The following is a 26830-nucleotide window of genomic DNA, read 5'->3' on the forward strand; positions in this document are numbered from 1 at the left end:
CCTCGCCCGCCCCCAGAGCCCTCCCAGGCCAGCCTCGCTCCCTCCCTTTCCCCTGCTCCGCCCCTCCCGAGGGCCCCTCCCTCCCCCAGCGCCCGCCCCTCCCCTGGCCCCTCCATCCCCGCCCTGCCCTCCCCCCCCGCGCCCCCGCCCCCGCCCCGCCCCGCCCCCACCTCCCCGGGCTCGTCGGCCCCGCCCCTCGCCCTCCCGTGGCTCCAAAATAAATTAGCCACCGAGGGGAAAAGGAGCAAATGACCCTCGGTGCGAAGAGCGTCCTTGCGCCACTCTCCAGCCCGCCCGCCCGCCCCGCCTCCCGGGCCGTCGGAGCGGGAAATTGGCGTGGGGGTGGCGGCAGGCGCGCTGGAGGCCAGGGTCCGCGCCGGGGAGGCGGGAGGCATGGGCTGGGTAGAGCGCGTTCGCGGGGTGTGAGCGCCAACCTGGGTCGAAGGGCAAAGGGGAGGGCGGTCGACCCCGGCCCGCTCCGTCCGCTGGCTGCCCAAGAGCCCCTCTCTCAGAACTGCCTCGGCCCCTCGGCCAAGGCCCTGCTGACTCACGCTTACTCCCCGAGTCCAGGTGAGCTGAGCATTGACTGTGCTTCAGACTCTGCTGCCCGGATGCGGGGGGGGGGGGGGGGGGGCAGGACCACAGCCAGGCCAGCCTGGGGCTCAGCACCGTGCGGGCAAGTGTAGGAGGGTACTTGGAGGAGATCAAGCCCTGGGCTTAAGCAGGTGACAGTGAGTGTAAGTAACTTCTGAAGGGTTGGGGGCCTTCGTGGAGGACTTCCCCCAGGTGGAGTGAGAATGGTCGGAGGCCAACTTGGAGGCAGCGTCTGGGGCCTCTAGTGGGCCTACTGGTGCCAAAAGACAGTCATTGGTTATTGCATTCATTCAACAGATATCCTTTGAGTGTCTGCTTTGTGTCAGGATGTGCTAGGCTCTGGCGGAGCTGCCAGTCAGAGGGTAGCCAGAATCCTGCCACCCACGCACCTCAGCGCTTCAGTGGAACCAAGGGCCTGAAACGAAGGCCACGGAACAGCGCCTGCACTTACGAAGGAAGGTGCAGGTAAGTTTCTGAAGGAGACAGCATGCAGGGAGACCCAAGGCCATCAGCATTCCCACCCATGGGCAGTGCTTAAGGTCCTCTCTTCTGAGGTGTTTTTATTTTTCCTTTTGGACACCTGCTCAGCCTGAGTGTCAGGAGGCCAGGACTGGAACAGGCTCTGTCCTCTGGTTTTGCAGAACTCTGTACACTATCCACCCCCTTTCCTCTGGAAGACCTGGGGTCTGACAGGCCCAGGGAACCCTGTAGGTGCCACTCAGGGAAAGGAAAGGGAAAGGCCCTCAAGAGCTCCCTAATGGATCCAGAATCCCTGTCTTTCTACGCCCAGCTCCCCAAAGGCCAGAGATAAGAGTTGAGAGACCAGTGTCCTCATGAACTGAGAAACCTCAACCAGCAGGGTTAGTGGCAGGACACCAAACCTGGCATTGCTGTGGGAACCTCTGGGGTCCTGCTCCAAGGGAAGTCAGGACAGGAGAGAAGCTGGCCTGAGGGGGCCACCTTGAAGGAAGGACTTCCTTGGTAATGTGCTCTCCTAGAGCACAGATCTGTTCTGCCCACCTTACCCTTTCAGAGGAGAAGGACCTTCCTGTGCTGATAGGGTAAACTGAAGGATGGTCTTGACAGTGCCACAGTAGCATGGTCATGTGCTAGAGGAAGCCTGTGCTGGACTTCGAGAGGTAAGGTCAGCATCTTGGCAGTGCTGAATTGTTTCTGATGGACAAACTGCCATGGAGCACCTTAAGGGGCTTGCTTAGGTGAAGATGGGATTGGTCACTTTACCGCCCCCCCATCCTACACCAGTGCATAGTCAGTGAAGTGTGGCCTCCCCCCCAGCTCATTAAAGTCCTGTTAATACATCATCAGCCTCCTGAGCTGACAAATACTCAGTCTGGCAAATGGCCCTCCGTCATATCTCTACCCTTAGCCCTTGGGGTGGGGCCCTAGGGGTCTAATCTCTCAGGACTCCTGGCTGACCCCTCTCCTGTCTGTCCCCAGACAAGAAATCCGAGCCCTGAGAGGCCCCCTGCTGAGGTCATTGTGATCCTCTGGGCAGGTCAAGTGCCCAGCAATGGATTAGATAATAATAGTGGTAATGATGGCATAATGCATGGCTTCTTCCGGGGTTCTCCGTGCTCTGCCAGCCCTTTTCGTTGTACCGCATCCAAGGGGGAGGATCCCACTTCCCACCTCCAAGGGGCAGGGGCAGTGCTTGTGCACAGCTAAGTGCCAGCTTGTGTGTAGTTGTGGGGGGATTTGAATGTGTGACCTTCCTGGCCCAGAGACTTGCAACAAGGCTTTTTCAAAATCATTCAGAAAAATAACCCCAGTGGCTCAGGGCAAATCTGTGTTAAGGGGTTTTGAGGAAGGGGAGAGCAGGTGGGATAAGGAGGAAGGAAAGAAAAGGGGCCGGGGAGGGGTGGGGCAGGAGGGAGAAAGAAATGGAAGAGAGGAAGAGGAAAGGGTGGGCGGGGAGATCTCTCTTTGTGGTCCTCTGGCTGGCCACTCTGGAGTCATTATGGTCAGGAAAGGAAGGAAATGTGTCCTGGCTGGGGAATTGGGGTGTGTGCCCAGAGGACGCCACACCCAGCTGGCCACTGCCCCTCACTGCCCGCCCAGGCTCACCCTGCTCTCCCTACAAATGGAAACTCCACCCTTTCTCATTCTGGCTGTTTGGGCTCCAAGGCCCAGTTCCCAATGCCTCCCCACCCTGCCTAGCACCCACCCTCCCACCCGCCAAGCTGGGGTTTTCCGTGTGGTTGGTTAGTGTTTTCTTTTAGTTTGTTTTGTTTTGCAGTACTGGAGATTGAACCCAGAGCCTTCTCACTGAGTTGCATCCCCAGTCATTTTTTTTTTTTTTTTTTTTGAGACAGGGTTTCATTAAGTTTCAAAGGCTGGGCTCCATTTTGACAATTCTCCTACCTCAGTCTCCTAATCCAATGAGATTAAAGCCATGTGCCACCATGCCTGGCCCCAGTTCTTACTGTTTATAAACTGAAGACAGGCCGTGTCTGGTTCCGGTCCTCACCTTATGGCCAGCCTAGGACCCCAGGAGCCTCTGTGGGAATTAGAAAAAAGGGCTCCTTCCTTTGGGCATACCCACCTCTGTGCCAGGCCACTCTCGGACTTGGAGGAAGAGCTTGGGCTGGTCATCTGATCCCCTTTTCCACCAGGGGCCTAACACTTGGGGAACCTGATACTCTACTTCCACAATCCTTACCCCATACCATGCCCTGCTGTTGGTCTGTGAACAGAAGCATCATACCTACTCCATCCCTACCCTACAGCATAGCTTTTGGGCCAGTGCCCCAAATTGATCCTACCTTATAGTCTCACAGAACCTCTCACTAAACACCCACACCATTTAATACCTCAGAGTCTCTGGCCCTGAGATCTCATTTCCCTGCAATGCCTGGTGAACTGTTACTCATCCTTCAGAATCCAGCTTAGATGTGCCCTTCTCTCTGAAGCCCCTAGCTGTTCTCCATCCCCTTGGAGAGCTAGTAACTACCCCAGAGTGCTTAGAATCCTTTTTTTAATTTTTTTTTTGGTTTTTTGAGACAGGGTCTTGCTATATAGTTCAGACAAGCCTTGAACTCACTATGTAGCCCAGGCTGGCCTCCAACTCACAGTGATCCTCCTGCCTCAGCCTCCCAGGTGCTTGGATTACAGGCCAGTGCCACCATGCCTGGCTCCCGAATCCTTTCTTTTTTAATCCCCCTAAGTTTCAGGGATTGATCCCAGAACCCTACTTCCTAGACCCCACCCCACCTTGTCCAAAGGCAAAAGACCCCATCCAGTCCTTCATGAACCACCTTCTGACTTGTCAGGCCCTCTGGGACACCACTGGGATTCTCCCTTCCCTAAGGCTGACAAAATGGGGAACTGGAAATGCAAGTAGCCCAGCAGGCTCCCCACCCCCACTCTGCCCTCACTGGGGCTGGGCTTGACAGGAGATTCCCAGAACATCTGGTTGTACTTAAAATCATCCAGCGCTAAACTGGACTGCCCAGGCGGGCTGGTTCCTCCCTCTCTCTTTTCTGCCCTAGCCTCCTCCCCTTCCCAGCCCAGCCTTGACTGGCCCAGCCTCTGCATCTACCCTCTTGAACCTCCCCCTCTCTGGGTCTCAGCAAGGCTTAATGGAACCCCGTCCCACCTAAGCAGTGTCCTGGATAGGAACCCCACTCCTCAAGTGAGATGATCTATGGCCTCCCCTCTGCTCTTGGCTGCTTCAGCTCCTGGTGCATGTAGGGGACCAGTTCCTCCCTCTGACACCTCAATTCACATCCAGATAGTGGGCGGCTATTTTTGCAGCAACTCTTGCTGTCATTTTCCAAAAATCTTTATAAAATGTTAACAAAAGGGCAGAGCCAAGTGTGGTGGCCTGTGTGCCCATAGTCCCAGCATTCAACAAGCTGAGGCAGAAAGATCGCTTGAGCCTAGGAGCTTGAGGCCAGCCTGGGGTAACATAGACCCCATCCCCAAAAACCAAAAACAGAAAAAGGGGAAATAACAGAGGATATAGCAAATATAAAAAGACACAGACGGCTGTGGTGGTGCGTACCTATTGTCCCAGCAGCATGGGAAACTGAGGCAGGAAAATAGGAAGTTTGTGCCTACCCTGGTCAACCTGGTGAGACCCTTTCTCAAAATAAAATGTTTAACAAAGACTAAGGATGGAGCTCAGCGGGAAAGCCCTGAATTTCAAATGTTCATTCTTTGATTCAGCCATGTGTACTGAAGTGTAAGTTCTGAGACTAGAGACTGGAATTAGACCCCAGTGCTTCTTAGAGAAATTGGAGGAGGGACAAGTGGAAAGACAAATGGAATCCAAAACCGGGGAAGGACCCAACCGAAAAAGAGAACTATGGGCCAATCTCCCTAATGAACATGGATGCAAAAATCCTCAACAAGATACTGGCAAACAGAATACAAAGGGTCATCAAGAAGATCATACACCCTGACACAGTCGGATTTATCCTGGGGATGCAAGAATGGTTCATCAAGGGCTGGGGATTTAGTTCAGTGGTTTCGCCGCCTGCTGCACAAGCACAAGGACCTGAGTTCGATCCCTGGTACCAAAAAAAAAAAATCTTCCCCAAGAATGGTTCGACATACATAAATCAATAAATGTAATACACTATGTTAACAGAGTCAAGGGCAAAAACCATATGATCATCTCAATAGATGCAGAAAAAGCATTCGACAACATCCAGCACCAATTTATGATAAAAACCCTACAGAAAATTGGAATAGAAGGTCTTTATCTCAACCTGATTAAGGTTATCTATGAAAAACCAACAGCCAACGTCATACTAAATGGTCAAAAACTGAAAACTTTCACGCTATGATCAAGAGCAAGACAAGGATGTCCACTATCATCACTCCCGTTCAATATAGTTCTGGAAATAGCCACAGCAATTAGAAAAGAGAAAGAAATTAAAGGAATAAATATAGGAAAGGAAGACATTAATGATAATAATGATAATAAGCTGATGACATAATACTCTACATAGAGGAGCCAAAAAACTCCACCAAAAGACTTCTAGACTTAATTGACAGATTCAGTGGAATAGCTGGATACTAGGTCAACACAAGGATCCTTCTTGTACACAAATAACAGACTCACTGAGAGAGAAATTCAGGAGACAATTCCTTTCACAATAGCATCCCAAAAAATGAAATCTAGGTATCAATCTAATGAAGGAAGCAAAAGACCTCTACACTGAAAACTACAGCACTCTGAAAAAGATCAAAGAGGATATCAGAAAATGGAGGAACATCCTTTGTTCCTGGGTAGGAAGAACCAATATAGTGAAAATGGCCAGACTTCCAAAACTGCTATATAGATTTAATGCAATGCCAATTGAAATCCCAACAATGTATTTCACAGAGCTAGAGAAAACAATCCAAAAATTCATTTGGAACCAGAAGAGACCTAGAATAACAAAAGCAATTCTAGGCAACAGAGACATGGCAGGGAGTATCACAACTCCCAACTTGAAACTCTACTACAAAGCTACTGTGATAAAAAACACCATGGTACTGGCAAAGAAACAGACCTGAGGACCAGTGGAACAGATTAGAAGATGCAGAAACAACTCCAGACACACTCAGCCACCTCATCTTTGACAAAGAAGCCAAACACCTTCACTGGAGGAGAGATAGCCTCTTTAATAAATGGTGCTGGAAAAATTGGGTTTCAACTTGCCAAAGATTAAAACTAGACCTACATCTCTCACCATGCACTAAACTAAAATCAAAGTGGATTAAAGATATAAGTATTAAAACAGAAACACCGAACCAGTTGGAACAGAGGTTAGGTAGAACTCTTGAAGACATATGTGTAGGAAAAGATTTTTATGAACAAAACCTGAGTTGCCCGTGAACTAGGACAAACAATCAACAAGTGGGATCTCTTCTTACTGAAAAGCTTCTGCACAGCAAGAGAAATCACCAGCAGTGTGAAGAGACAACCCACAGTGTCGGAAAAAATTTTCACCTGCTGTTCCTCAGACAAAGGTCTACTATCTAGAATCTATAAAGAACTTTTAAAAATCAGACCTCCCAAATTTAAAGACCCAATTCAAAAATGGGCATCTGAAATGAACAGACATTTCTCAGACAAAGAAGTAAAAGCAGCAAATGTTCAGCATGAAAAAATGTTCAACATCACTGGTCATTCGAGAGATGCAGATGAAAACAACACTGAGATTCCACCTCACCCCAAAAAGAATGGCTGCTCTCAAGAAATTAACCAATAACAAATGCTGGTGGGCTTGTGGGGAGAAAGGAACCCTTCTCCATTGTTGGTGGGAGTGCAGACTGGTGCAACCACTGTGGAAATCAATATGGAGATACTGGGGCAGGGGATTTAGCTCAGTGGTGCTGTCGCCTGCCTCGCAAGCACAAGGTCCTGAGTTTGATCCCCGGTACCAAAAACAAAAAAACGGTATGGAGATACCTCAATGGGACTAGAGGTCCCATTTGACCCAGCTATTCCTCTGCTGGATATCTTCCCAAAAGACTTAAAAGAATCAGGGCTGGGGATTTAGCTCAGTGATTTCGCTGCCTGCTGTGCAAGCTCAAGGACCCAAGTTCTATCCCCAGCACCAAAAAAAGAATTAAAAGAATCATACCACAGCGATATATGTGAACCCATGTTTATAGCAGCAGACTTTGTAGTAGTTAAAGCTTGGAAACAGCCCAAGTGCCCATTAGCTGGAGACTGGTTTTTTAATAAAATGGAGTACTACTCAGCCATAAAGAATGACAAACTAGAGACATTTATAGCTAAATGGATGCACATTGAGGCCATAGTCTTATGTGAAATAAATAGGACAAACATATAAATACAGAGTAGTTTCTCTGGCATGAAAAACTGAAAGTGTAAATAAGGATTAAAATGAGTAATTGATAATATGAAATAGGAAGAAAAGATCCAAAGGGGTAGGGGAAGTGGGAGGGATAGAGGAAAGAAAAAAATATGAGAAAAGGAAAAAATGAAAACAAAGTCTTTGTAAATAGAGAAGGGTGGAGGGGATGAAGGGAGGGCAGGGGAATGGGGAAAAAATAAGAACCAAGATACATCATGTAAAGGTACATTTCCCAATGAGAAATGTAAATATACCTATAATGTACCAATAGAATAATTTTTTAAAAATACAAATGGAAAATGCCAAGTTGGACACAAGCGAATGAGGCAGTGGGATGCAGTGGTTATAATTGGGGTCCCTGGACTAAATCCTGGCTCTGTCACTGTCCTGCTGCTGTCCCTGGGAGAGCCCCTTCATGAAGCCTGTCCCCTCACCTGAGAAAGCAGATGCTGTGACCCCACAGGGTGGTGGTGGGATGCAGCTCAGGTAATGTGTATGGAAGCACCCTAAAGTGCTGAGTGAGTTGCTGCTATTATTACTAGGCCTGTCTGATAGTTTTTCTATAACCTTTTAACCTTTAACAGCTGTCTCATGTCTACCCTGATGAGCAAGAGCCATGTTGGAGAAACTTCTGTAAGGGGCTCCCAGCCCACAGCAGCAGGCAACTAGGACACACACACACACACACACACACACACACACACACACACACACTCTCTCTCTCTCTCTCTCTCTCTCTCTCTCTCTCTCTCTCTCTCTCGCTCTCTCTCTCTCTCTCTCTCTCTCTCTCTCTCTCTCTCTGACCTCCACTACACCAGTAATAAAACACCTCTTTTTGCCAGTTCTGGGGATTGAACCTAATACCTGAGCGACAGCCCCACCGTCATCATCACCACCACCTTTTTTAAACAAGGTCTTGCTAAGTCACTGTGTTTCTCAGGCTGGACTCAACTTGCAATCCTTCTGCCTCAGCTTCCCAGAATGTTTGGATGACAGGGCCGCACCACCACATCCAGTTTAAAAAAAAAACAGAAAACATGCCAGGTCTGGGGTCATGCACTAGTGATTGGAGCATGCCCCTATGGCCCATACTTCTCACCTCTGTGAGTGGCAGTGGCTTCAAATCTGAGACCTGCCCTGGAAACCTAGAAAACTGCTCAGAGGCCTGGGAAGGCACCAAGCCACCTGCCCCTCCCATGACCAGCTGAGCCTTCCTGTGTGACTGCCTTGGGTATCTGGAGAATGGAGGAGACCAGGCTGGTTAGCTTCCTGAATCCCCTCCCCTTTACCCCCCCCCCATCAAGTCCTCTGCCAGCTCCCAAAACAGAAAAGAAGGGCACTTTGGAGACAGACAGGGAGGAGCTGCCACTGTCAGCCCTGCACCTGGCACCCACATTCTGACTCAGTGCCCACCTGCCAGCCCTGTGTGCCTGGCACTGTGAATTCACCAGTTTGGCTTCCTCTGTAAGCTACTGCTTCCTCTCCTGTAAAACTGGAGGCTTAAATTCAGTGGCTGCTAAATTTCCCACAAATTGTAAATGCAGAAATGTAGTGAGAAGACATCCAGAGGCTTTGGAGCCAGATTGTCTATGAGTTCAAATCCAGGTCTGTCCTTTACCATGTAAATTTAACACCCTGGCCCCCAGCTTCTCCCTCTAAGGTGAGTCAATAGATTCCTATTCCATCTTATCATTGATTGGCTGAGCTGTGGCTTGGACGTCAAAGTCTGTGAATTAGTTGTGATCCATGCTTGACTCAGCCCAAAACCCTAACCTGACCCCCAACCACAGCCCTCTCTCCCGCCTGAAACTAAGAGGGGTGCCTGGGGCCCTTCCCTCAGGGTCCCACATCCCCTCCTATTAACCACAAAGCCGAGAATTGTACACCTGTAAAGGTTTGCATAACACAATTAGACACCACTGATGTTCACAAGCACTGCTACTTTATGTACCATAAGAAGGGAAAAACACTACCAGTTAAACTGACAATGATTTTTTTTTTTTTTTTTTTTTTTTTTTAGTACCAGGGATGAACTCAGGACCTTGCGCTTGCAAAACAGGAGGCGGAACCACTGAGTTAAATCCCCGGCTAACAATGCTTTCTTATCACTTAGAATTTTTATTTTATACTCATTGACAAGCTCTCTTAGACTTTCATGAAAATACATTTTTAAAATTTTATTTTATTTTTTATTACTACATGTTTCCCATACATACTGATCACATTCACCATGGGGGATTTGCACCTGTACATAATACAACTTAATTCTTTTTGTCCCATTCCCCTCCCCTCTGTTCAATCCATCTACCTCTCCATTTACACAAGCTTTGTTTCCATTTCTTTCCTTCCACTCTTTTTTTCCCCTTTTCCCTTCCTTTCCTTCCCCCTCCCCTGCTCCCTTGTTCCCCTTCCCATTTGAACATGATCTTCCTATTTCCCAATATCTGTTCTCCATTTTTCTCCTTATTTACCCTTTGGGTTTCTCACACAAGAGAAACAATACAATATTTAAACTTGTGTGTCCATTTTATTTTATTTAAAATTATGGTCTCAGGGCTGGGGATTTAGCTCAGTGGTTTTGCCACCTGCTGTGCAAGCCCAAGGACCTGAGTTCAATCCCCGGTGCCAAGATAGATAGATAGATAAATAAATAAATAAATAAATAAATAAATAAATAAATAAAATTATGGTCTCAGGTGCATCCATTTACCTAAAAATGACTCAAGTTCATCCATCTATTTGGCAGAGTAGTACTCCATTGTAAGTAAATAACCACATTTTCTTTATCCTTTCATCTGTTGATAGGCATATGGGCTATTTCCAAGAATTAGCTATTATAAATTATGCTGCTATAAACATGAGTATTCATGTATCACTGTGGTGTGATGCTTTTAACTCTTTTAGGAAGATACCTAGAAGGGGAATAGCTGAATCAAATGGAACCTCTAGTTTTAATTTTTTGAGGAATCGCCATAGTAATTTCCATAGTGGTTATACCAGTTTGGAAATACATTTTTTGTGTGTGTGTGTGTGGTACTGGGGATTGAACTAGGGTCCTTGCACTTGCACTGCAGGTGGCAAAACCACTGAGCTAAATCCCTGGCCCTGGAAATACATTTTTAACATAAAGTACTCTTGTACACATGTAACAAGGAAAACATGAGTGAAATGAATTGGTTAAGAATTTCTTGGGCCGGGGATTTAGCTCAGTGGTTTCATCACCTGCTGTGCAAGCGCAAGGACCCGAGTTCAATCCCTGGTACCAAAAAAAAAAAAAAGAATTTCTTAAAACTTTACCACATCCAAGCCAGGTGTAGTGGTGCATACCATATCATTCCAGCACTTGGGAAACAAGCAGGATTACTGCAAGTTCTAGGCCATCCTGAACTACATAGTAAATTAAAGTCCAGCCTGAACTATATAGGAGACCCTGTCTCAAAAACAAACAAACAAAACCCTTTACCATATCCAGAGTCCAATTCTTGGAATCACTTTTCAGCTCTGTGCTGTCAATGTCTGCTTTTCCACAAAGAAACATCATGTGGACCATCATGAGTATAGATGATAGAACATTTCTTAAGTTCTCTGCTGAATTAATTATCTATTGCTATATTTTTAAAAATCACCTCTGGGCCAGGGATTTTGCTCAGTGGCACTGTGCCTGCCTGGCAAGCGCAAAGTTCTGAGTTCGATGCCCTGTACCAGAAATTAAAAAAAAAAAGAAAAGATAGAGGCATTTTTTTAGTTAGGTGCTGTGTTTCCTCAAATAAAATTTGATTCTTTTTTTTTTTTGCTTAAATTCTTTTATTGGTACATTTTAGGTATACAATGCATTTATATTTATCACTGGGTACTTGTACCTGTACATGATATATCTTGGTTCTTATTTTTTCCCCATTTCCTGTGCTCCCTTCACCCCTTCCACCGTTCCCTATTTACAAAGACTTTGTTTCCATTTTTTTCTTTTCTCATAATTTTTCCTTTCCCTTCTTTCTTTGCCCCTTCCCCTCCCACTTCCCCTACCCCTTTGGACCTTTTCTTCCTATTTCAAATAAAATTTGATTCTTCGGGGAAGAAGAGAAGACTGGATGTTAGGTGGCCTCAAGCAGTGTCTTCCACTGTCCTCATGTTTATCCCCTGTTAGAGAAACAGGATTAGGAGAACTGACAGAGATTCGTCATGATTTGCTCCTTTGTAACACAGGCTACATTCCTTGAGGGTGATGCTTGCACACAATTTGAACTCCATTAACAAGGAAGACGCAGCCAACAGCCACTACCCATTAATTACCAGCAACCACTGTCTCCATTCTTGCTAGTAGAACCCGGATGCCTTTCAGCCACCAGGCTGCCCTGTTCTGCCTGGGGAGGAATCTTGATCAGCCCAAGTTGCCCCTGGGATCCTAGTCCTTCCACCAGTGTTTACAAAGGGGCGGTGACACGAGGAGACAGGAGGGGCCTTGGGGGGACTTCTAGAACGGCTTCTCAGAGGCTGGAAGAAAAGCAGCTTTTCTTGACCTCTGAATCCCGTTTGCATGTGCTGTCTGGGACTGCAGCATCTACCTTGTGACTTCGAGAGCTGTCGTGGGACAAGGACAAAAATCAGCACTATATGGGTGACCGAGAAAGAATTTGACAGGACATTCATAGAACAGAATCCTCAGAAACAAAATCGGGCTCGATACACACGACAAGATGGCTGCCTCAGAACTATTGTCTGAAGCTGAGCATGGTGACGCCTGCCTATAATCCCAGTACTATGGGAGACTGAGACAGGAGGGTTGCAGGTTTGAGGCCAGCCAGGGCAATTTAGGGGTTTAGCAGTGCCTTCTGTCTGAACCAAAAGAGCCCAACAGAAAGGAGTACAAATAAGACAGTTCCATTCTTAGGAAGGTCTAGAAGATGCCAAGCAGACTAAAGGGCTAGACACGAGGTTAGTCTGTTACCATCCTGGAGAGGGGGACTGAGTGTCTGCGGACTTGGGAAACCTGATATAATGTCAGTGCTCTGCATCTTGATCGGAATAGTGGCTGCCAGGTATATGTTTGTCAAAACTCAGGCTGTAGGTTTAGTTTTGTTTTGCAGTTCTAGGAATTGAACCCAGGGCCACTGAGCTACATCCCCTTTTTATATTTTATTTTGAGACAGGGTCTCACCAGATTGCCCAGTCTGGCCTTGAAATTATGATCCTCTTGGCTCAGCCTCCTGAGTAGCTAGGATCACAGACTTGAGCTGCTGTGCCTGGTTCAACCTGTCATTTTTAAATCTGTGAAATCTACTCTATACAAGTTATTTTTCAATTATGGCATAGCCATAAATGCTTAGGTGAAAGAAGGATAAGGACAAGAAGAAAGAAGGAGGAGGTGAAGAGGCAGTATAGATCCAACCTGGGCAACTGTGGGCTTCCAAGAAGAGCTGAGACCATTCCCCATTGCACCCAGGACACTTTGGGACATCTTCCCACAGATCCCTGACTTTCTCCACCGGTTTGTGAGACAGAGACCCCATATCCAGACGCCCACTCTCAGGCTTGTGGTTCAGTGAACGGAGAGGAAATTCAGGAATGCTGTGGGCACAGTGCCAGCACACAATGAGGGCTCCTGAGAGCCCCTGCTCTGCCTCACCTGGCCCTGGTGAGGGTGGCCTGGGCAAAGCAAGCAGAGGCAGGAGGAGAGACAGGAACAGGATCCAGGAGGCTTCGGGAAACGGACTGTGGGGCTGTGAATGGTGACACCAAGGACTCAGGCGAAGGTGACAGTGTGGACGGCATCATTTCTCAGGGTTCTGGCGAAGGCTCTGAGCATGTTATTACCAGGTAGGTCCTGGCGAATAGAGGTAGGAGGCGCAAGAGGAAGAGCAGATTTTGAGGGTACTCATTGAGTTTGAGGCACCTGTGAGCAGCGTAGAGGGGTAGACAAGGGAAGGGGCTCTGCCACCTGCTAGCTGTGTGATCTGGGTTATTACTCCCACTCTCAGAGCCTCAGTGTCCTCACCTGCAAAGTGGGAACCCTAAGACCACTCCCCTCACTAGACTGTGAAAGATGGAAGAGTGTATTTAAAGTGTTGGGCACAGTGCCTGGTGCATAGCAGGGGTGATCTGTGATCGCAGCTATGATAACACCGGTGTTGCCCTTTCTCACCTTGCCTCATCATCCTGGGCAGGCCGTCCCGGGCTGAGCTGCAGCTGACCAGGAACAGCTAACAAGTGTGGGGCTTCCGAGCTTCCACTTCACTCTCCTGCCTCCAACAGGATGTTGCCCGTGGAGCATTTCCTCTCCTTGTCCTTTTCTTTGCCCCGTCCCTCCCTTCCTTCCCCGTCCCTCTGCCCTGCCTCTTCCAGGAAGCCTTCCTTGACCAGCATCCCCCATTCCCTGCCAAGCCCTCCTTGGCCGCCCTGTGAGGACTGGCCTCCCTGCTCTGTCTCCCCCGCTCCAGTGCCAGTTCCAGCTCAGGTAGGGCCTGGACCATGAAGATGTTAGCCTGGTCAGGGAAGGATCCCCACCCGCACCCCCACTGCCAGCTAGACAAGGTCTGGAAAGGGCCTGAGAGGGAGGTGATGAGAAGGCCACCTGCCAGAGTGGCAGTAGACAGGCCAACGAAATCCTTGACCTGTGATTTAAGGGGTCGGGCACAGTTCAATAGAGCACTCCAGGCTGAGTCCCAGCTCTTTCACAGGGTCAGGAGGAAGAGGGGCAGAGAGGAAGGAGACCATCACAACCTGGCTCTCTGGAGCATGACCTGGCACCCTGAAAACCCACACTCGCATCTACATCCCTGCAGGTGGGGCCGTGGACACAGTGCACACCACATAGTAATGCCTCAGTAAGGCTCCTGCCTGTGAACAGTGGAGCCCTTTGTTGGGTCCTGAGGCCGGCAGCTCTGCCCAGTTTCCAGGCCAGCCCTAGACAAAGCTCCTCCTCCTTTGGAATTTTCCCCTAGAACTGGGCCCTACTGGGAAATAGGGGGAGGCCTGGGATCAGCACATGCAACACAGAAGTTTTCCTGGCATAGCCATAAATACTGGTCAGGTCCTGCAGCCATCCCACCCACCAGCCTCCACTTACCCTGGGGTCTCCCTACCCACTCACTCCCACCCGGGTTTGGCCACTGGCAGTGCTATGCAAATGAGATGCAAAACAGGTAGAGAGGGCCGGAGGGATTAGCCAGCATGGGAGACTTGGCTGCCCAATCCTGGGCAGCCAGCAGTCTGGGCTCCCCACCAGCCCGGCCCTGGATCCACCTATAAATCAGCTCAGTCAGCGTTAATGGCTCCTGACTAATTGCCTGGACTTGAGCTCCAGGGCTCGGGTTGCCCACATTAAAATTCAATCAGGCCCAGAACTGAGCTATTAAATATTCATTGGGAGAGCTTCCTGAAACGGGCTGGGGGATGGGAATGGCTTGGTTGGAGGGACTACCCTATTGCCACCTCCTAGGGCCTGCTCCTTAGGATTCTCTTTTTCTGTATCTGCTGCCTGATTTCCATTCTGCTGGGCCTGCTCCTTCTCCAGAAGCTTCTGAGCCCTTACTAGAGACTGAGAGACTTTTGGGATATTGAGCTGCCCTGCAGAGGGAGTGTGGTGATAAATCACACCAAGGGACTGCCCTCAGTGGCCTGCCTTGCCTTCCATGTAGGCCAGGTCACTTCACCTCAGGGACTCCTTACCCAGTGCCTGCCATGGACCAGAGCACAGAAGGCTTCATTCTGAGCAGAGCCCAGAAACCCCTAGGTCTCCAGCCCTGGTGCCTGTGCCAGGGGCTGGCCCTGTTCAACAAGGTCAGAGAGAGCATCAGTCTGGCAGCAGGGGGCCTGTGCTGGAAGGCTGGAGGGGCTGTGCTGTGGCCCTCTCCTCCCCCCTTCCCCCAGGAATGCAGCCCAACCCAGCTCCTGGGCCCCTTCCTGATGCTGAGCAGGCTGCCTGGAAGTTCTCAAGGAGTGCACCAAGGAGAGGAGGCTGGGCTGGGGCAGGAGCAGACCGCACCCTCCCACACGCACCTGCACGCTATAGTCAAGGGGGCCACCCCACCCAACGCCAGTGTGAACCACCTAAGGACCAGAAGAAGCCAGACATGGCGGCACAGGCCTGCAATCCCAGCATGCTGGGAAGCTGAGCGAGGAGGGTCAAAAGTGTGAGCCCAGAGTGGCCAACTCAGGGGCCGGAAAAGGGGTCAGGAGATGTCCTAGTCCTCTGTGGTACAGAGGCTCCTTGGACACAGCCCTCTGGCCAGAAGATTTCAGACTCAGGGAGAAGAGTACACTAGGAACTATGCTAGGGACCCATTCCCCTTCTCTTTTTTTTGCAGCGCTCTTCCCCTACCTTTGGACTGTTCGCTGCTCCTGCTACCCGAGGCAGGGGCAAGAAATTCCCCGAGCAGGGCATGGGAGGAGGCTAAGACTGCCACAGCCACAGAGCACCCACAGATGCTTTGGGGAGGGATGGAGGCTGAGGGTAGCACCCTGTACAATGTCAGAAGCAATTCAGGGATCTGGGGGTATATTAAGTTTGGGGGACACTGGAAGCGAGACTTATTCTGCTGTCTCTGAGGCCATCAACTCTTGGCCCAGCGCAAAACCTGCAATTCTTGTCTGAGAACACTTATGCCCCTAAGGCCTAGGTGCCCTCCTAGCAGGAAATGGGGCCCTAGAAGCAGCCCCTCGCCAGGAATCAGCCAGATCCAGGCACTGGGTACAGAGCAGAATGTGTCTGGCAGCCATTAGGAAGGGAGCTGGGGCTGGGAGGCCTCAGGCTCTGGTGGGTCAGAAGTGACCCCTGCCAAGTGTCCAATTCCAAAGGCAAACGTCACAGGCAACCCAAGATTGCAAGCTCACCCCACGTGTGGTTCCCATTAGGGCTGGCTGGGGTCTTCCTGAAGGCCAGGCCCCGTTCCTGAGACCCTCCCCCTGCATAACCCCTCCCTCTTCAGGCTGTTTGGAATGTCTGACCCAACCCTGCCAGCACCCAATCTTGGGATTTCAAGGGAATGCCCCTCAAAATAGGCCTCCCCACCTTAAGACATCCTATTGCTTTTTCACAGTTCCTTAAAGGGGACCAAGGGATAGGAGTCTTTTAGCCCTCCTGGAAGGGTAAATCCCGAAGACCCCTACTCTATGCCTGGGAAGACTTCCCTTCTCTCCAGGTCAGCTGCTTTTATTCAGCCCACAGTCCTCTGGCCTGGATAATTGCAACCGTCCCCCTGACCTTTGGCTCCACACTGCCCCTCTGGCCTGCTACGCAGATCATTTCCCTCCTTTGAAAACATCCCTGAGCTTTCCATCAACTCTGCAGCTCTTGACGACCAGTGCCCAATAGGCCCGATCTTGTCCCCAGTTATGTTTGTGTCATATTTCCGGCTCTCACAATATTTTAAAGTTTTAAAGAAATAGTAGTCAATATTTAGAAAGCAGGGCCAGGGATTTAGCTCAGTGGTTCTGCCATTTCTAGTTTTTCTTGAGAATATCCAGCTTGCATTTCTGTGTGGCAATAAGTGGCTGAGCTGCCCAAAAACTGTGGCCCTCAGGAGGGATCCTTGGGACTTCTCTGTGCACCATAATCCCCATCAGTCCCTACTGTTCCCCAAGTCTGAGGCCCAAGTGAATGAATAGCCTGTCCTCTCCCTCCCTCCTCTCTGCATTGGGATGGAAACCAGGACCTCACACACGCTCGGGAAATGCTCTACCACTGAGCTACACCTGCAGCCCTGCATACCCTTCTTATCACTGGGCTAACACCGACCTTTTACTCTTACTTCCTGTCAGTTTCATTCTTTCTGGCCATTTTTGTTCCTGTCCACCCCTTCCGGAGCAGATGCTTCAATTTGCTATATAGTAAGCTCAGGTCTAAATCCCTTGGCTCAGTGTGTGGGTCACTTCACCCTCCCATTATACACTTGTGTCCCCCTCACCTACCGGGTGAGTTGTACCCTTTAACACTTGCTTCCAGCTCATTAAACTTACACTCCTCCCCGAGGGAGGACACTGCCCTGCTTTCCTGATCCTGGGACTTTGCACATGCTGTTCTTTCTGCCTGGAATTCCTCTTCTCTTGCACTCTGATGAACTTCCCCTCCTCCTTCCAACCCTATCCAAACTCCTCTGCATGGCTAGTTAGCCCCAGCGTGTGGATCTTCCACTGCACCCCTCGCGCGCGCGCATAAGGGCTGAGAGGAGCCCCCTGTGGCATCCAAGGTTCACTGTGCTGAGGAATCAGGTTGCCAGCTCCTGGTGGGTCCTGGGTCCTGGGGAGGGAGGATATCTGCACACACACACACACACACACACCCCTGTGACTTGAGTGAGTGGTTTCCTGGATTAGGGCAGTGGGGGCTGGGGGTGTAGCTCAGCTCAGTGGTAGAGCACTTTCTTAGCAATTTATGAGGCCCTGGATTCCATTCTCAGCACAGCCAGAAGGGGAGAGAGGAAGAGGAAGTGGGTAGGAGAAAGGGAACATCAGGGTACAGGGTGCTAGGCAAAAGTGTTCTTAGAAAAACCGAGGCTGGTTATCTGAAACCCTGACTGCTCTTTGGGGATCCCCAAACGCGCATGGCCAGGCCCCAGCACTGTCGCCAGCCTCCACCCTCACTCTCGGAGCCGAAGGTGCAGAGGCCGGGTTGGCCTTGACCCCAGCCTGCTCCACAGCCCACACTTCCCGGTCCGGTCCTCCGCGCCGCTCCGCTCCGCCTCCCCAGGACTCCCTGGTTCCTCGTGCACCTCTCCGTCCTCAACAGGCCCCAGGCCCGTAAGGCCATGACTAGCAGCTCGTCCGCGAGGGTTAGTGCTCGGACTCTGGAATCAAGTCCTCGGGATGCACTCCAAAGCAGGTGCTGGGTGCGCACTGGTGGACCGGGCAGAGCTCTGAGCGGTGCTCGAGGTCCCCCAGCCGGTGGGAAAGGCAGCTGGCTCCGCCCCAAGACCTAGGTCTGAGGCCTCCGCGCCCTCCGCTCAGGCTCCGGCTTCCAGGTCGCTGCGTCCACATCCAGGGAAGCGCTGGCCGCACCCGGGCGCGCCGGGCCGGGATCCTCCCCTTCGACCTTCCCCGAGGTTGGGCCGGAACGTTGAGGTCCCGGGTCTTGTCTCCCCGAGCTCCTCCAGCAGGGCCCCAAGCCCTCGAGAGAGCCGGATGAGTGAGGTGGGCTCGGCCCGTGACGGCCGGGCTGCGGCGCGGTGTGCAGAAGAGGGCGCCCCTCGGGCGCGGGGGAAGGGGCTGGGGCGGGAGCAGATGGCAGCAATTACGGTCCCGCTGCCCGCTCAGGGCGCGAGGCCGGAAGATCGGCTGCGCGGGCCCTGGGGTGGGGGCGGGGGCCCCAGCTTCCAGGGGAGAGCGCGTGAGTGCCGCGGTGGGGAAACTTACTTCTCCCGGAACAGGGGCTGGGACACTGGACCATTCTCCCTCCCCGAGTTGGTTTGGCCCAGTGCCCTCAAAAGCCCCGAACCTGCAGTTATTTTCAAAGCTGCGATTTATTTGCAGGAAGAGCCCTTGGCGCAGGCTGCAGGCTGGGGAGAGGGGAGTTGCACGGATGTGCGTGTTGTGGCCTAAGTGCCGTGGAGGGGATGCCTGGAACCTGCGAGCCCAGCTGGAGGCCTTGGCTGACTCCTCACGGAGGAAGGCAGGGGACCTTTCCTCACAAAGGCCGATGAGTCAGCCTGGACTGTTCCTCAGTCAGGGCTGCTGGCCCTGGAGAGAGGAACAGCAGATGGCTAGGGTTGGCCCCTGTGGTTCGGGGGCAGGGTCCAAGAGGGCAAGAGGGAGCCCCTGGCCCAAAGGAAGCAACTGGACCGGTGTGGCTCCCTGGCCCTTTCTCCCTTCAGAACTCCTCTCCTGTCCTCACCCTGAACCTCGTCCCGTCCCGTGTCTGTTAGATCTTGAATCAGCCTCTGTTAAACACCTCACCCCAGCCCTGCTCACTTCCTTGCACAACTGCAAAGGCTCTCCTTTGCTCTGCTGCTCACTGACAGTAATCCACAGGAGCACAAGACCTTTAAGAACACAGATCAGAAACCCACAGAGCAGGTGAGCTCCCGGCTGCCCTGGCTCCCCTGGTCCCCGCACCCGCACCCGCACCCACTTCTTCCCTGGGCCGTCTGTGCTGACCTCCCCTCTTGTCGCCTCCCTCCTCGCCAACACTGCTCACGGGCTGCCTTTCTGTTTCTTGAACTTGACAGGCTTTCCCCGACACGTGGCCTTAGCCTTGCAGGTCCCCACGCCCGGATCGCCCTCTCAGGCTCCTTCACAAGACCGTCGCTCTCCCACTGCCCTTCCACAACCCCACCTGCTCAATCCCCACTGCCTCGCCACCTTCTGCCTTTCTTCCAGGGGGTTCACCACCTTCTGCAGTTCTCTCATTGGCCTCATTTGTGGTGTGTATCACTTGCCAGAATGCCAGCTTTATGAACCCTGTGCCTGGCACAGACCTCGTGGTACTCAAGACAACAGACATTTAAGGGATGAAGTGGCCCCTGGGGAACACACCAAATGCTGGCCCCTTTGGTCATCTCCCAGAGGAGTCTCCCTAGCAGGGCCAGCTGCAGATACCTGTACCCACCTACTCACCCAGCCGCCTGGCACAAGTAGGCAAGCCTGTGGTTTATTAGAACAATAATCTTAGCAGCCCCCATTTACTGAATGCTTAGTATGGGCTGGGCATTAGTTTAATTGGGCTTAACTAGTTTAATTTGTACGCCTTCCCCATGAAGTAAGCACTAATATCTCTAGTTTACAAAGCAGAACAAAAATGCACTCACAGACCCACACCAGGACCCAGAGTGTTCATGGTCAGTCAGCAAACCCAAACACGCGTGGTGACACTGACTTCACTACAGAAGACCACGCAACAGACCTGGGGCTGGGGGATAAATATGACGATGGGCCTGTGCCGGCTAACGCCCACTGCACAAGGCGGAGCAGAACAGAAATAGAACAAGACCCCAGGCAGGGTGAGCGTGTGAAAGGCTGGTCGTGTGGCCGGCTTGGTTGAGAGAGTAAGGGCAGTGTGGCCGCAGCCATGTCTGAGTCCTCACAGCACCCGCAGGGTGCAGAGGGAAGGGCCTGGTGCCAGAGGAGTGATCCTTAGGGACGGGGAAGCCACATTAGCACAACGGTGGGGCAGGTGTAAATGACGAGGGCTTGCGCAGGAAAGAATCAGGGAGAGGGTGCAGGTTACCAGCACAATAGCTGGTGGGAATGATGCTTTGCTTTTGTTTTGTTTTCCGGAGACAGGGTCTGGAATTCATACTGGCCTTGGACTCACTGTGTAGCCCAGGCTGGCCTCGAACTCATGGTGATCCGTCCACCTCAGCCTCCTGAGTGCTGGGATTATAGGTGTGGGCCACCACACCAGCTGGAACTCCGCTTTGATACCTCCTGAACCACAGCCCACTGCTGTGTGGCCATCCGGGCAGGAGACCTGGCTGTCCTCAATCATCACTTCCTCTGCACTTGGCCTGGCACAGAGCAGAAGTCCGTAGGTGTTTGTTGGGTGGATTCCCGAGTGAGGGGATGATCTAGGGAAGAGGAAAAGATGGAGTGAATGCAGCAGGGACTAGAGACGCCAACAATCTCTGAGGCTCAGTTTCTTCATCTGTAAAAGATGGTGATGAGGCTCTGGCCCCCTTTCTGGCTCCAGTGTGAGTCAGCTGCGATGGGGCAGGAACCCAGAGGCCACTCCCTGCTGTCTAGGCCTGGCTCCAGGAATGGGTAGGAGGCGCTGAAATGACCAGAGTTCCCCTCCCCCACCCCCCGTCCCCCAGAATTTATAGATTCTTCATTGTCCTGCACAAAGGCCTTCTTGGGAGGGGCGGGGTGGGTGAGGAGACAGGGGAATTAAAAAGTCAGAGGGTGAGTAACAGCCAGCCACACCCAGGGCCCCATGAATCCGCCTGGGCCCCTGTGAGACCACTGACTTGCCCTCAGAGGCTTACAGGGCTCCTGCTGCAGGGACCAGCTCGCCCTGCTCTCAGCCCTGGTGGCAGAGGGATGGGGGCATGTGAATATGTGAGGGGTGGCTCGCCTTGTGCGATCTCCGATCTGACCTCTGCGAGTCCTTCCTCCCATCTTGCTCCCTGGTGGGTGGTCCGCTGTCGTTCTAGTTCGCTGCTGTTGGTTCTGAGCAGGAAAATGTACAGTCTGCGGGTGCCTGCTTCTCTGATGAGAAGGTCCCGAGGCCCAGACTCCAGGAAACAGCCTCCTCCCCCACTCTGGCCCCTTGGGTAGAATTGACAGATGGTGCCCTGTTAACAGATGACATTGGAAATCGGAATTACTCAGCTGCTTGTCCCTCTGTCATCCCCACGGAAGGGGGTGGCCTGCAAACTGGGAACGACAGTGAACTCTATTTTGAGGGCTATAGAGGACAGGGAAGGAGATGCTCCAGGGCACAGGGGACCAGAACCAGGTACACAGAAGATCTAACTTGGAATCTCATCTCTACCACGTACCAGCCAGGTGACCTAGGTGCGTCCATCACCGTCTGAGCCTCTGCTCCCTCATCTGTCAAATGGGTCCATGGGAAACTGTCCTACTCTCCTCCCTGGCTTTTAGGAAGAAAATGGGGTGGTTTGTGCTTATAAAATGGGCTTTAAAACTTGTGAAGGAGTAAAAAATGTAAGAAGTTGCTGATTATAAACAATAAATGGCAGCCCATTCGTTGTTCATAAAATTACTTCTGAAACGTTTTTCTTAAAACAATGTAGAATAGAGCAGAAAACATCACACAGTTTTATAGAACTTTACTTTTAATTATGTGTATGTCCAAATGTCCTGGGTTCAGATGCAAGCATATTTACTCTTACTTGTGGTCCAAAAACTTGAAACACTCAGAGTCAAGGAAATTCTTCAGTGATGTCTCCAGAAGACAATGGTAAATGGAAGGAAAGTAACAATATGAAATGTACCAGGCCAAGAGGAAAGGGTGTGGCCAGGCTGGGGAGACCTGGTTGTGAGCAACTCCATGGAACTGAGCTTGATGGCAAGAGTTAGACGGTTTCCTTAGGGTTTGACTGACTGTCCTCTCAATGGACAGTGAGGCTTCCTTTGCTCTGTAAGATTTCCTGAGCCTGAATCCTCAGGAAGCTGTCCCTGAACGTCCACTAGGCTTTGAATGCTGCTTGCTCCACGGGGCCCTGAGCTGAGCCTGAGAAAATGGGCTGTCAGGGCCCGGGATTTAGCTCAGTGGTTCCGCTGCCTACCTCGCAAGCACAAGGACCTGAGTTCCATCCCTGGTACCAAAAAAAAAAAAAGAAAGAAAATGGGCTGTCAGTGTGAGCCTCCTGTGCCTGGGCCCCAGCCCCTACTCCAGCAGACATGCAGGAAGATCTGCTACAGGCACAAAGTGGTGGTGATCAGGACCCTTGTGCCCGAACTTCACCCATGACCTTTGTCCCCACCCTACCCAGGGCCGTCGTCCAGTGGGGGTGAGCTGGTCAGAGCAGGCCCTAAATCAATCCCAGGCGTCCTTGGCTGGCTCTGAGTTATGAGCTGCCAGCTTTGTGATGTAGATCGTGGCTGGGGAGTAGAGGGCACAACCTATGGCGGGTCACGTAGAACGCCCCCCCCCCAAGGGGCCAGAGCTGGGGTCAGAAGCCACCTCCTCCATTCTCTTCCCCATTCCACTGGTCCCATCCTGAGACTTTTCCTTAGGCCGGGTTGGGCTATTTCCCCCACTGATTGCTGGCCCCAGCTATAGCTGCCATCAAACAATGGACTGGGAATAGAGAGACTTCTCCAGGGAGAAGATCACAGAAGAAAGGAAGAGGATGAGGTGACAGTGTTTGGTTACCTAGGGGTGACTGGTAAGTGTCGATAACCACACTTACCCTGTGACCCCAGCACTGAGGGAGGCTGAGGCAAAAGATCGAAAGTTGCCTGGGGAACTTAGCAAGGCCCTGTCACAAAATAAAAAATAAAATGGTCTGGGGATGTAGCTCAGTGCAAAGATCTGGGATTCAATCCCCAGTATAGCTAACAAAGCAAAATTTAAAGTTTCCTGTGCTCCTTCTCTGTAGATTTGCCACTGTGCTCTCCTCTAACCACCTCCTTCCTTTCTGATTGAATTCTCAAGTGAGACTGTGGGTCAAAATTCTAGCCAGAGGCTAAGAGGGCCGGAGATAGGGTGAGAATGAGCCTCCATCCATACAGTGTCTGTTATGAGGCTACAAAAGGGGGGTGGGGGCATCAGTGAAATGAGAAAGGTCAGAATTTGGAGGAAGTGTGCAAACAGGCTGATAACAAGAGGAGTATTGGGCAGGGGATTTAGCTCAGTGGCACCATGCCTGCCTCTCAAGGTCCTGATTTTGATCTCCAGTACTGCAAAAAACAAAACAAAACAAACAAGAAGAGTATCAGCAGAAGATATTGGAGAGCGTGAAGTTGAAGAGAAGGTGGGGTGGTGAGCAAAGGTGAACTCCCAGCAGATCCCAGCAGCTAAGAGATCAAAAGGAGCATAGCAGGGCCCGTGATTTAGCTCAGTGGCACTGTGCCTGCCTCGAAAGTGCAAGGTCCCAAGTTCAATATCCGGTACCAAAAGAAAAAAAGGGAGCATACCCAACACTCCTTTAGCTTTGACCCTTAGTGCTACCTGCCTGAAATGGGCTGGAAGGCCTTGACTGAAATGTGCCTGTAATCAGCCAGGATGTTACCCATTATTTTATACATTCACCAGCAACCTCCACACCCTTGCCACCACCATCATCTCTATCAGCACAGACATAGACGAGGAGGACCAAGACTTAGCCTGGGGAACTGGGCAGAGTCTGGGAAGAGCTCCAAGTGGTGTCCTGAGGAGAGAAGTCTGGACGGGCACCCTGGCACAGGGCACTGTTGCAGATAGATGGAAAGTAAAAGAAACCTCACAGAGCTTCTGGGTACCCCATTACTGTGCCATTTCCACTTTAGGCCAAACATAGACCCCTACCACTCTCCTGTGCACCTGCCCTGCCCTGTCCTGCCAAATCCCTACTTCTGTCCCTGCACCTCAGCGATAGGCTGGTGTATTGGGTGGGATGGGCTCCAATTCCTACCCGCAGCTGCCACCTAATGGCTACGTCTGGCCTTGCAGAAACGAACCCAGCGGAGGCTATGGATTATCCGTGCTGAAACAGTACAGTAGCTTCTCTAGGATTGGGGGAAAGAAAATTTGAAGAGCGAAATATAAGATCCCCTTTCACTTACCTAGGTGTTACTGAGGCCTTGAAAGTTTCCCTGTTCCTCAACAGTCATTCCCCCATGGTGCTGGCGGCTCCTCAGGCCACAGAAAGACTGGCAGGGACCTCACACCTACTAAAGCGACAACACCATGCTGGATACAGGAGACACAGAAATGACAAAGGGGAGGAAAACATTGGAGAAAGACCCTAGTGATGACTAGTGTGAGAAGTGCCAGAGCCAACAAACATGGCAGCTACAGGGTCGTAGCTTTCAATCAGAAGTTACTGAATGGACTAGAATGTAGCTACCGGTGGCAGAGCATGTGCATGAGATCCTGGGTTCTATGCCTAGAAGCACACACACACACACACACACACACACACACACACACACACACACAAAATTATCAAATTAATCCATTAGAGATAGCCAGGGATTTAGCTCAGTGGTGCTGCACCTGCCTTGAAAGTGCAAAGTCCTGAGTTCGAACCCCAGTACCGAAGAAAAAAAAGAGATAGCACAAAGATGGTGAATTCTCTAGGCAGGGGTGGTGGGTCAACAGGCAGGGGTGGTGGGTCAACAGGCAGGAGAATCTTTTTGATTCTTTCCTTTCTTTCCCTCATCATTAGTTCCCAGAGAGTAATTCTCTTGTTGGAAGATTCAAACAGTATAAAGGTTTTGTTCTGTCCCAGCAGTACAAAAGTTTAAAAAGTAAAATATGAAGGTCCCTTTGCATCCCCTCTCCTGTCACCTGGAAGTTAACCACATTTTGATGAGCATCACTCAGGGCTGCTCGACTCCACATACATTAGAATCACGTGGAGGCAGGGCCGGGGATTTAGCTCAGTGGTTCCGCAGCCTGCCTTGCAAGCGGAAGGATCCGAATTCGATCCCCGGTACCAAAAAAAAAAGAATCACATGGAGACATTGTAAAATTTCTGTTGCCCAGCTCTGTCCTAGACCAGTGGTGGTGAACCTATGTCATGCATGCCACACTGGGCATGCAGAGCCTCCTCTGTCGACACTCAAGCCAAGTGTACGAGTTGTTTTTTCTAAGCCAAAACCTCAGAATTCAGGTTTAATTTCAGTGTTGACATTTTGTAATAAATAAGTGGGATTGGGGTTGCAGTTTGGGCACTCAGCCTCTAAAAGGGTCACTGTCACTGCCCTAGACCATTACCTCCCAGTCTTTGGAGTGGATACCAGGTGTCACTATTTCTAAAAAGTACTTAGGTAGTTAACGTTGTGCAGCTGATGTGGAGAACTACTGTTCTTCCTTTCCTATGTATTTACCCAAAAAGTATGTAATCTCACACGTGTATGGGTATGTATGTATATATTGTATGTTTGCGTTTTCCACGTCAGTTGACACCATGGTGCAGAGATGTCTTCAGGATGGTCTGTAGGAATCTGTCTTATCCTTTATGGGTGTGTGGAACTGCTGAGCAAACTGCACGCTAGGCAAGTGCTCTGCCACGGAGCCACCTCCCCAGGTGTCCCCAGCTGAGTCTCACTAAGTGCGCAGGCTGGCCTTGAGATTGTGATTCCCCTGCCCCGGCCACTAGAGTAGCTGAGATGATAGCCAGGTGCCACCGTATTCAGTTGCCCTCCTTCTATTGATGAATATTTAAGTGGTTTCTAATGTTTTCTGATATAAACAATGCTGCAAGGTATATGCAATATTCCTTTATCCACATACGCAAACACTAACTTTTTTTCCTTCTTTCTTTCTTGTCTTACTGGAGATTAAATACAGGACTTTCTTACTGAGCTACATCCCCAGCCCTTTTAAAAATTTTTTAAATTTTGATACAGGGTCTCACTAAGTCACTAAGTTGCTTAGGTTGGGCTTCAATTTGTGATCCTTCTGTCTCAGCCTCTCTGAGTGCTGGGATCAGGCATGCACCATCTGATTGGCTATTAGAGAAAGATTTCTAAAAGCAATGTTTTTGCATCAACTTGTGTACATATGTTATTTTGATAGATTCTGTCAAAATGCTTTCCAAAAATACTTCACTAATTTATAATGCCCCCAGAATGTAAGCTCTTAATATTATTAATGTGTAATTTTTGTTAAGCTAATGGGCCAAAAATAGTATTTCATTATTGTTTTAATTGGCCTTTTCCTGCTTACTTTTTTTTTTGGTACCAGGGATCGAACTTGGGACCTTGTGCTTGCGAGGCAGGCGCTGGAACCACTGAGCTAAATCCCTGGCCCTAACAGTTAACTCCTGGTTACTTTTTTTTTGGTATCAGGGATCAAA

The 26830-nt window shown here is 50.6% G+C and overlaps 1 protein-coding gene across 1 annotated transcript in view; it reads left to right on the top strand.

Moving 5' to 3' along the window:
- The first annotated feature begins 150 nt into the window (after positions 1-150).
- The window catches only part of Ankrd33 (ankyrin repeat domain 33), a 35731-nt gene continuing 9051 nt past the window's right edge, over positions 151-26830 (top strand). Inside the window, 2 exon segments of the mRNA XM_087199938.1 lie at positions 151-570; positions 892-1059. The gene's annotated coding sequence lies outside the window, so the exon portion shown is untranslated.

This window comes from Heterocephalus glaber, unplaced genomic scaffold, assembly GCF_053883595.1.
Source record: "Heterocephalus glaber isolate CG9 unplaced genomic scaffold, H.glaber_assembly_v1.0 deba00001733, whole genome shotgun sequence".
NCBI lineage: Eukaryota > Metazoa > Chordata > Mammalia > Rodentia > Bathyergidae > Heterocephalus > Heterocephalus glaber.